A 12154-nucleotide genomic window follows, 5' to 3' on the forward strand; every position below is an offset into this window, starting at 1 on the left:
ATGGTAATCAGGCAGTGGGCTGTAAGGTGTAACCATGGTAACCGGGCGGTGTGCTGTGAGGTGTTACCGTGGCAACCAGGTAGTGTGTTGTGTTTGGTAACCATGGTAACCGGGCAGTGTGCTGTGACTGGTACCTATGGTAACCAGGCATTGTGCTCTGAATGGTAACCATGGTAATCAGCCATTTGAGGTGTAACCATGGTAACCGGACAGTGTGCTGTGACTGGTAACCATGGACACCGTCTTTTTTTTCTCTTGTTTTTTCAACTGTCTATTTTTTTGGTCATATTTTTCCAACTCAACTGACATTTTCCAACTGTCATTTTTTCCAACCGACTTTCCCCCTTCATTTTTCCAGCCAACTTTTATTTCTCTTTTTTTCCTACTGCCTTTTTTGGTTGTCGTTATTTCCCAACTCTCATTTTTTGGTCATTGTTTTTTATTCAACTGTCATTTTTGGTCAGTTTTTTCAACTGACTTTTTTTTCTCCCAGGTTTCCAACTGTCATTGTTTGTTTGTTTTTCCCAACTTTCATTTTTTGGTCATTTTATTTTCAACTGTCATTTTTTGTTGTTTTTTTAACTGACTTTTTTCTCTCCTTTTTCCAACTGTCATTTTGTGGTCGTTTTTTCAACTGTCGTTTTCCAACTGTCATTTTTTTTCCAACCGACTTTTGTTTCTCTTGTTTTTCAAATTGCCTTTTTTGGTTGTATTTGTGAGGAAAATGTGTATCTGTAGATGCCATTTTGATCTTAGCACAGTGACATCTCAATATATGTCACTATATGTTAGAGTACTTCTTTATATCTTAAGAATATGTTTTGCTCTGAAACAAGTTTCAGATATTTAGCTTTGCTAAGATGTTTTTGCAATATCACACCTGTTCGTCTCAGACAGATGAGTTTGTGGTCAGAGAGATAAGCATCAGAGAACAGGATGCTATCAAGACAGGATGCTAGAAGAATTTGCTGAAGTATATACAATTTATAATATGCCAATATAATAAGATGGTTTAAGAATACTGATTGTTGATATATACATTCATATAACATATATAGTTTAAACATACAAGCTGTATTAATACAAATATATAAGTCCTTTAGCAATAGTAATTAATAGTTAACAGAATAGGTATCTACTAAGTGTATTTCTAAATATGAAAGATATGAAAGATGGAACTGAAATGTTTTGCAGAAGTTATCTTCTGCAGATGTAACCGCAAAATGTTCAGACAATGCTGAAAATAGGAATAGGGAATTTTTTTGTGGTAACAGGTGTTATGAACTGATGTCACAATAATATGTTATTTTTTATATACTCTTTGAACTATATTTGACTTTTGATATCTCTGGGGAGATTTTATAACCTGGTTAATTGATTGGCTAATTGAGCTAATTGGGAGTGGGGCAGGTGTCTGAGCAAGAGGGAGGTCATGGGAGGGATAAGATAATTTTGTGGTTGGATAAGATAATTTTGTGGTTGGATAAGATAATTTTGTGGTTTGAGACTATATATTCTTATTATTTATTAAATAATCTTATTATTTATTAAATAAATGCAATCATTAGAACCAAGCTATTGTGTATGGTTTTCATTGATTGTCCGGCTAGCTGAAGATTCATCCACAGGACAAACCTAGGGTGCACCCAAACTCGGGATCCTTACAGAATGGTACCAGAAGTCGTGGGGTGCTGACTGTCTGGGTAAGTGATATTTCTTCCATTTTTTTATGCTGGTTGAGATGTTACTTTTCCGGATACAGTAGAACCCGGTACTATTATTAGTGTTGGCAGGTTATTGGTAGGTTAGTGTTGGCAGGCTAGTTTAGTTTTTGCATGGCTGTGACAGACACAGATTAGTACACTGTGTTCTGTAAGTTTTCAGTAGGGGCGTACTCCTGGACAACACGCAGCGTGGCTGGCAGGGGACGGTGTTTTACAGTAACACGCGTCATACGTTGGCAGGGATTTTCAAATAGAGAATTAGTCTCATTTGGCGTTGGCAGGGATCATCCAAATGGAGAAATAGTCTCGTTTGGCGTTGGCAGGGATTTTCCAAACGAAGAGCTAGTCTAGTTTGGTGTTGGCAGGGCTTATTGAGTTTAAGGATCACTCAAGGAATTTATATAAAGTACAAGGAAGTACAAGAAAATACAAGGAAGTACAAGGAAATACATGTATAAAGGTGAAATAAGATATATATAAAGGAAAAGGAATATACGCACAGTAAGTGAAACTAATATATCGAAAAGTATATGTTGGTTTTTAACTTACTCGGATTGTCTGTGGATTGAATCAGTTGCGCAACATAACTGTACAGTCAGATCTGGGACAATATTGGTTGAATGGTACAAATAGTGGTATTTGTGAATACTTCTTATCAAACTCATAGATTGTGGTGTCCGCATTGTCAAAGGAATTCTAGACGTATTGTAAGAGTATTTCAAAGAGTATATGTTATTATTCCTGCTCAAGCTTATAGTTAATATAACACTAATTATACAACTGCTGCTATTTTTTATTCGCATTGTGGTATTGTTTGAAGGAATATATAGAGCTTATTTTAGATTTTATTGAAAAATTATGGGTAACGATTTGGGAAAGGATCCGGATGGTGAGCCGGAGACCAGACCCACACCGTTACACTTTGTATCAGGCACCTGTGGGATAACAGTTACTGATCCATTTTGGGCGAACATATATGAGCGCGGTCCGCAATTGGGAATTACGCGGCTCAGCGCTATAGGTCCTCGCAATGAAGGGGACTGGGCGGAGGTTAAGAAAATGGTGGGGCTTCACTCAAAATATAATTATCCTCCAGGTGACTGGGATGAAAAGTATATGAAAACATGTTTTAAGAAATGGGAAAAAGCATTAAAAGAATATAGAAAAAGATTTCCCCCAACACATCATATATATTTGAAGGAAGACGGGGAGACAATGAATAAGATGAGAGAAGGTATAGAGACAGAACCATTGTCTGACAAACCACCGGCATACGACACTACTGTGTTGATGCCACAATAGGCGACATTCCCAACTGCCCCTATAGAAGAGATAAAACATGTCCCTTATGAAAAAATTCCCTGCTCTGATCAAACAACAGAACCAGAATTATTGCTATTTTCTGAGGAGAATAAAAAGACAGCGAAGATATATCCAGATCTGGGAGATAGGGACGCGCTAATAAGTACAGCTATAATAGTGGCAGCCACTTTGAGGGAACAAGCTGAGGAGACTCCACAGATCCGGGATGTGAAAGTAAGGAGAGGCGAGTATAGGGAACATTTTGCGGCATACATAAGAGAGTTAACCGCATTTAGGGATAAACTGAGAGCTGACATACTTTGTGTTAAAAACCTCCCTCTAGTGGACTTTTCCTTTAATGACGATGATTATGAAGACCCGGATGATTCTAGTATTCCCAGTGACGAACAAATAGAGGAGGTGAGAGAAGTTCTGGGATCAGAATGTGGTAGGACTAGGTCTATGACTTTGCAGAAAGATACATTATTGGCCGAGATAGAAAAAAGGGGAATATTGGAAGATCAGGAAAGACTGGGAGACAAGAGTTCGGGACAAAAGGGAAACCACAGAAAGAGATATGGAGGCGCATAGTTTAGATGCGTCTACTGCGGCACCAAAGGCAACCTCCAGCCCCAAGGCAAATATAGCGACACAGCTCTCCCAACTAGCACTAAAATCAAAGTCCCCTGACAGGAAAACTTTGAGTGTAAGTAGTGAGGATGAGGAGTTGACAGATATAGAAGAGATACCAGAAACCATAACCAAATCACAAAAGAGAAAAAAGAAAAAAACTACACAGCAGTCTTACCCCATGATTACTGTAGGAGATACTGAGGTTCATATTCCCCTTCCTTTAGGATTAATGAGGGAGTTAAAAGATATGTGCCCCAATCCAAAAAAGGACCCCAGGGCAGCGGCGGTGTTTTTGCAGAAGTATACTGCAGGTACTGCATTGACTATGGACGATATTCACATAATAATATCAGCCATAGACCCAGAGAGAGGCTCCCAATTAGATTTAAAAAAGATAAAAGATGACACAGCAAAAAGGGAGGAAGGAGGGGATGAAGAAGTCCCTAAGGCATGGAAGAAATTCTGGGATAAAATAGGAGTTGAATGGATGAAAAAGTATAAAGGGGATTCAGGTGTACATACAATGCTAAACACGAAGCAAGAGCCGAGAGAGGATTTCTACAGTTTTTGTAAAAGGCTATTAGACCTTTAAAATAGTACGGGGATGAACTCACCAGAACTTTTTAAAACTACGTGTATGGCTAATGGGGACTCCAAAACAACACAGTTAATAAAACTAGTGAATAATGAATGGCTCACTCAGTCAGTGACAGAATTTATGAATGACATAGCAAAACGTTCAGCATCTGGCGTTTTCAATCAAAAAGGGGGAGTATTCCCAATGATTTTGCAGCAAAACACACAAGAAGATTCTACATCATCCAGTGGGGGAAACAACTATATGATGATGGTAGGTTCCTCTAGAGGTAGAAATTATGGAAGGGACCCAAGGAACAGAATGCAAACAGACTACCAGGGAAGAGGAAGAACTACAGGGAGTGAATGGAAGGAACAGGAATGGGATGGTGGTTGTTTTATTTGTGGGAGTTTAGATCATTGGAAGCAGCAATGCCCAAGGGGAGGGAGCACATACAGGAGAGATTACAGAGGGAGGAGTGGCCCCACGTTCAGGGGAAGGTCCTTAAACAATAATCCTGGTTACTTTAGGCAAAATAGGGGACAGCAGGAGATGTCAAGGGGACCCCCACAGGAAGACCTTATTAACATACACTGGCCAGCGCAGAATGGGAGGAATGGACAACAACCCAATTTACAGTCAGACTTAGAGAGGTGGTCTGATCGTGCACAGTACCCGTCTTCACGGGGAAATAATTCTTACTAGGGGTGCCCGGAACAAATCCCGTCCTTCATCATGCATTTTGGCCCAATTGATTGGCAAGTCTTACCACAAGTGGTATTACAAATTGATGGTATTAAAACTGATATGTTACTCGATAGCGGGGCTACAAATTCTTGCCTAAATAAGACAAATTTCATAAATGACAGATGCACTGAAGGAAGTTCTATGGGTATAAATGGGACGACAGTAGTACATAAAGTGACAGCACCACTCCCAGTATGTACTCCCTCAGGAGAACTAGTGACACACATGTCTTTTGCAGTTTTGCTGGAGTGCCCAGTTTGTTTACTGGGAAGGGACTTAATGGCAGAATTGCAAATAACTTTGGCCTTTGACAAAAAGGGGAGACTGACTGCAACCTCAATGAAATGTGACTTGACAAACCCAAAGAGACGTGACATAGATGGTTTCTTTTTGAATTTACCGACATCTTTAGAGAACCATGCCATATGGGCGAAGGATAAAGACTCCGTAGGGTTAATTAACTGTGAGCCTTACCACCCCTGTTTGAAGGAGGGAATTATGCCAGTTTTTCAAAAACAGTACCCCTTGAGTGAGGAAAAGTTGGCAGGCATCAGACCCCAAATTGAGAAATACCTGGAAATGGGGATTCTAAGGGAAATTGTCAGTCCCTGGAACACACCAATAAATCCTGTAAAAAAGGCCAATGGCACATGGAGGTTAGTACAGGACCTGAGAAAGGTAAACAAGGCAATCATACCACTTCCCCCCTTGGTGGCAGATATTACAGCTGTATTTGGAGCTATTCCCGCAGAATCCAAATACTACACGGTGGTTGATCTTAGCAACGCCTTCTTTTCCATCCCCGTAGCTTGGGAATCACAAGGTTTGTTTGCTATTCAGTGGGCTAGTGGTCAGTCCCGTGGTCAGCCTAGTGGTCACTCTACGGGTCAGTTGACCTGGACCCGTCTCCCACAAGGATTTGGAGACAGCCCAGCAGCCTTTTCAATTGTATTAAAGGCAACATTGGAAGATTGGGAGCCAAAGAGGGGATCCACCTTAATTCAGTATACTGATGACCTCTTACTTTCCAATTCAGAATTGGAAGTCTGTGAGGTAGACTCGCGGAGTTTGTTAGACCATCTGGCAAGCAAAGGACACCTGGCCTCGAAGAAGAAAATCCAGTATGCAAGTACCCAGGTAGAGTATCTGGGGTGCATCATAGAGGCAGGAGAGAGAAAGGTCTCACCCGCTAGAGTCAAGGCTGTAACCTCCCTAAACAGGCCGATGGACAAAGCAGCAATGCTTAGTTTTTTAGGATCCATTGTATACTGCAGAAGCTGGATCCCTGATTGCGCTCATTGGGATGCAATCCTAAGAAAAACCACACTTGCAGAAGCACCAAAAATAGTGGAATGGACAGAGGATAGAGTAGAAGCCTTTGAGAGACTGATCCAGTCTCTGACCCAGGCACCGGCCCTAGCCCTCGCAGACTATGAAAATCCATTTCAGTTGTACTGTGTGGTATCGGGGGGAACCTATGCAGCAGTACTGACACAAAGACATGGGGGAAGAAATAGGCCAGTTTCATACTTGTCAAAGAAATTGCCTCCTGTGGTTCTTGGAATGCCCCATTGCCTTCAGGCACTAGCAGCTGCAGCTATGTCAGTGAAAGATGCTACCAAAATAGTTCATGGTAATGTAATGGAACTTTTCACCACCCACACGGTATTGTCCCTCCTTCAAAATATGAGTACACAACACATGACAGCACAGAGACTGTCCGGGTATGAAACCATATTACTCAGTACAGCAAACTTAATGATAAAAACATGCTCAACCACCTCCCCAGTGATAAGGTTTTTACATACCCCCATGAGACTTAAATGTGAAGGTTCTGATGAGCAAGTAGACCCAACACCTGAACACAAATGTGATGAGATGATTTTATCCTGTACAGCACCTAGAAAAGACTTAAAGGACACACCACAGACTGGTAGTATAGATGTATTTGTGGACGGTTCATGCTCAAGACCAGACGATAAGACATACCAGACAGGGTACGCAGTGGTCATGCTCCCAGATCAAGTGATAGAAGCCGAACCAATTGTTGCAACTTCGGCACAACAAGCTGAACTAGTGGCCCTCACAAGAGCCTGTGAAATATTTGCAGGACACAAAGTGAATATTTACACTGACAGCCGATACGCACACGGGACTTTGCATAATTTTGCCATGATTTGGAAGAATCGGGGATATATTTCGGCAGATGGGAAGAAAGTGGCGAATCAAAAGTACATAGATCATTTGCTATATGCCATTCAGTTGCCAGAAGCTGTAAGTGTAATAAAGGTGGAGGGACACTCTGCAAGAGGGGACTATCAGGCTATGGGAAATAGTCTAGCAGATAAAGCAGCAAAAGAGGCAGCCCGGAGAGGTACACAAAGAGAGAGTAGATTTTTATTCATGACAGATTTTGAGAGCAAAGACTGGTTGTCAGTAGTACACCAGCTTCAAAAACATTCAACCAGTGAAGACATTAAGTACTGGGAGTCCCAGGGACTGCAGGCAACAGGTACAGGAATATGGACAAAGGATCAAATATTAGGGGTTCCAACTGCATCAGCACCACTCCTAATATCTTACCTACATGGTCCAGGACATTTAGGCAAACTGTACATACTGGAGCATTACAAATCATTGTTCTGTACACAACAATTGCAAAAGTTGATAGATGATTTGGTTGACTCATGTATGACTTGTGCTCAGAACAATGTTCAAGGAAAAGCACATGGGAGACATGGAAATTTACCGCCCCCTACCGGCCCCCTTCAGAATTTACAAATAGACTATACACACATGCCAAAACAGCCTGGGAATATAAAATATCTTCTTGTAATAGTGTGTAGATTCTCTGGGTGGTATTCAGCGATACCTACTTCAGGAGAAACAGCAGGGGTGACAGCCAGGGCGTTGGTCAATGATTGGATCTCATTATATGGGCTCCCCCGGGTAATTCACTCAGATCAGGGACCTGCCTTCCAGTCAAAACTAATACAGGAGCTGACAAAAATTTTGGGTTTCCAATGGAAACTCAATATAGCCTACCACCCTCAGAGTGCAGGAGTAGTGGAGAGAATGAATAGAATCATCAAGGACAGATTAAAAAAGGCTACTTCAGGAACATTGAGAAATTGGCTAAAATTCTTGCCCGCTATCCTCTACCAGATAAGGACAACACCAAACAAAAAGACAGGATTGTCACCTTATGAAATACTGTTTGGTCGGCCCCCCAATGCTAGTGAGGAAGCAGACACTGAGAGTAACATTTTTGCTTTACAGGAACAGTACGTGAAACATCTGGTAGGTATACTCTCAGAAAATCATGAAAAGGTTGCTGTCACTTTTTCTCCTCTTTCCACAGAGCCAACTCATCCGTTCCTACCAGGAGACAAAGTGCTGATAAAACAGCTGGCGGTCAGGAAGAAGACTGGTCCAGTATATCAGGGTCCATTTGAAGTGCTCCGGGTCTCCCGCACTGTTGTCCTAACCGATCAGAGTCCGCAATGGATACACGCGTTCAGGCTGAAGAAGTCACCACCCCAACCGATCCCGGGAAGCTTCCTAAAGCTGAGGGAAGTGAGTGTCCAGGATGCGCCAGAGATTCACATCTCACAGATGAAGAAAGCTCCACGGCCTTTGCCTATGGAAGAACCCGTTTCCCAACCCCGGGTTTCCAAGATATAATACCCGATGACCTAATGGGCCAATGTATCAGATGGTTGAATGGGTATCCACCACCCCGTCATTGTAATGACCCTGTAAATGACATAGAAAAGGGTCTGGCCCATAAGTTTTTTACTGACATACTGAAACAACTGCCCGAGAAAGAACAAAAACAGAATATCCCTGACCCTTTTTATGAGACACTCAAACTAGTGAGAAAAAACCCATATTCCCCTCCCACTGAGTTTCAGGTAACAGGGGTAGAGGTATTTGCACCTAAGGAAACGGTTGAAGAATGTTTGAACTTATTGTCCCCTATGATGACACATCTGATGTACATCCAGAACCAGTCCCAAAAGGGGTACATGTTCCGGACAGTCCACTCTCCCATCCCCTCCTTCCTACACCCCCTTTGCCCCCCCGTGGCCCTCAACTACCCCCATACCCTAACCGGCATGAAATGAACTTGCCAGCCCCTATGGACTGCCTATCTCAGGCTCCCATCCCAGATGATCCCAGAAAGTTTCTTAAAACTAGAACCAGCAAGTGGTATCGGAAGTACCCAACTGAAGAAATGTTTTCCATATTACCAGAGACTTTACATACACCATATTTGAGGTGGCTAAATGGTTACCCACGTCCCTTTCACCCCACTGACCCAAAGACAATGAAAGAAATGTATGATGTTGAAATGAAATTTAAAGAATACAACAACCAATTAGATACAGGGTACTCAAAGGGATTAAATATACCTGCACCAGTGTCTGAGGCTATGATAAATAGACTAACTTTATTGAAGGAAGGGGAAATGTGGAGGAATCCTTCACATTATAGGAAAATACTGACATGGAATGAGGAGAGGAAAAAACTAGTTGAGGAATTTGAAAGGCCCCTTGATCCTATTCCACCCTCAGGGATAGAAAGGTCTCTCAAACCAACCCCATCCTCAAGGAGAAGGATAAGTGCGAAAAGTCTCTATTTTGAATATTTCAGAATATTCATGGCAGCGCTCATATCCTTCTTTGTGCTAACTTATGCTTTGGTTTGTGTAAGATTATTTTATGAGCCAAAGAAAAACCCTGAAAGCATACTGACCAATGGAACACACAGATTAAGAGAGCTAGGAGATCCATTTCTATTTTTGAAAGACCCAATTTTAGAACTACAAAGGTTGCCTGCTGTACAAAAGTTGGCAATAAGCTGGGAAAGACAATGTTAGACAAGATCATAGGATGGCACGAGCAGGAACAGGGGGGACCATGTAAAATAGCGGCCATAGCATTGATCATTAAGGCTTCACCTCAAAATATCTCTCTGTGTCTTACACCCAACCCAACTGATGCAGCTACCAGAAGGAAGGTACAGGAGCTTAAACAATTAATTCCCCAGTCTAATAAGAAAGATATTCTACCCAAACCAAACTTTAGGGAGACAGAACAAGTAGCAAAGCATTTGAACTTAGCAATACAAGAGTTCATAGACCCCTTACCATCTATTCTAGGGAATGTGCATCCTCGAGGCCTTCAGGACATGGATAGAATTCCCCACCATTTTTTGCTAATGCATGAATATGGTATACAACAGTCACAAGGAAAGGGAGATTGTTGGGTGTGTTCTCATATGCATTCAGGAGAAAATATATTCCCAATGATAGCAAAACCATTATCTATAACACAGTTAATGAATGAGACATATGTGTTCACTGGACAGGCAAGACCAGACAATAGGCCATTTTTGATACAGGGATACACACAACCACCAAAATTCTGTTTTCTGAACGGACACCCACTGAATAATGAAACAAACATTTATGCCAACGATGAATTTTGTTATGACACAGATGTCAATTTTACACTTCTAAACATAGAGAAATACAAAACATTTAACTTAATAGACATTACAGGCTTAAACACTGATAGCACTGTTGACATGAATACAAGAATGAGAAACTTGTCAATGTACAATATCTCTTCATGCCCTAGATCAAAACCAACCTATAACAAGTCAGAGGTATATAAATGGTTAGATTTGGTGAATGAAACATTGGTACTTGACAATAAGGTAAAATTGATACATATAGCGGAGTGGTTATGTTTAATTGGAATGCGAACAGATCTGACTACTCAAGAGATGATATCCGCCCCAAAACTACCTGAGGATTGGGTAGTTTGCTGCGGGCTATGGTGTCACACCACTATTCCTTTTCCAAAAGGAGAAGAATCAGCCGGGTGGTGCTCCATAGTTAGATTGTTCCCTTACATGAGTACTGAGTCAGGAAGACGTGTGAGTATGGTGCCAGCCTCAGGGGTACTCACATTTCACAATCAGGGACGATATAAGAGGGCACTGACTAGTTCATGGGAGAAATTCTACATGAGCATCCTACTAGGGGGTACAGCACTGGCACTTATTTCTTTTTTTTTTTTCCAAAAGCACTGGCACTTATTAAGCTTGATGCCTTTGCCGACATTATGGAAAAATGGATCAACACAACAACAAAGGATATAGGATTAATCAATGAAGAAATTAGGAAAATTAGGATGGAGCAGGAGGCAATTAGACAACGACAGGAAAGACTAATGATGGCAGTAACAGGTCTGTGTGATCAAACACAAAACAAACAGATATGTTGCATATATTTTCACAACTTCACCAAGGAGACTAAGGATGTTCAAGTACCAGACTATTATGACATTATTAATGACCATCAACTAGAGAGAGAGAGACTTCAGGGAGAACTGCATAACCTTCCCAGTGCATGGAATCCATTTGATTCAATGGATGGGTGGTTTGGAGGAATGTTCTCTGGAATATTTGGATTCTTTAAGAAGGCAGGAATAGTGATCTTGATGATAATAGTGTTTCTGATGATGATATACTGTGTCATTAAGTTTGCTATTTGGGGAGTGGGTAAGACCATGGCAAGAATGTCACCAAAAACAGTGTCTAAGCCAGACAAGAAGGAAGGTGAGAAAGCTATCAGGATGGCCATGTTGCAGGATCAGGTGACTTGGTATCAGAAATAGGGTTGAGCGGACACCTAGATGTCCGTGTTCGACGGGTTCGGCCGAACTTTAAAAAAAAGTCCGGGTCCGTGTCCCGGACTTTTACCGAACTTTTCCCGGACACCGAACCCCATTGAAGTCAATGGGGACCCGAACTTTAAGGCACTAAAATGGCTCTAAAACACCAAAGGAAAGGGCTAGAGTGCTGCAAATGGCAGCAAAACGTAATTAAGAGCATGGCAAGTGCTCTGCAAACAAATGTGGATAGGGAAATAACTTAAAACAACAAAAAAAAACAGAAAAATAAAACAATGTTCTTCTTCATCTCTGAAGGACGAGGCCCATATGGAGTAGTAGGGAGGTTGAGGTGGTGGTGGATGTGGCGGTGACATAGGCATGCGCACAGGGTGTGCCGGGTGTGCCTGGGCACACCCTAATCACCTAGGGCACATAGCATTGCCAGTGAGGAGATGGGAAAGATCTCCCTCAGACCTGCTCTGCTC

At 41.7% G+C, this 12154-nt stretch overlaps 2 pseudogenes across 2 annotated transcripts; both read left to right on the forward strand.

Annotated features, from left to right (window-relative positions):
• Positions 1–2582: 2582 nt before the first annotated feature.
• Positions 2583–3617, forward strand: LOC309550577 (annotated as a pseudogene). The gene has a single exon. The product of its transcript is annotated as an uncharacterized misc_RNA (transcript).
• Positions 3618–10749: 7132 nt separating this feature from the next.
• LOC309550579 lies at positions 10750–11672 on the forward strand (annotated as a pseudogene). Its single transcript has one exon. The product of its transcript is annotated as an uncharacterized misc_RNA (transcript).
• The last annotated feature ends 482 nt before the right edge of the window (positions 11673–12154 follow it).

The sequence above is a fragment of the Pelophylax lessonae genome, assembly GCF_965119305.1.
Source record: "Pelophylax lessonae genome assembly, chromosome: 3".
Lineage (NCBI taxonomy): Eukaryota > Metazoa > Chordata > Amphibia > Anura > Ranidae > Pelophylax > Pelophylax lessonae.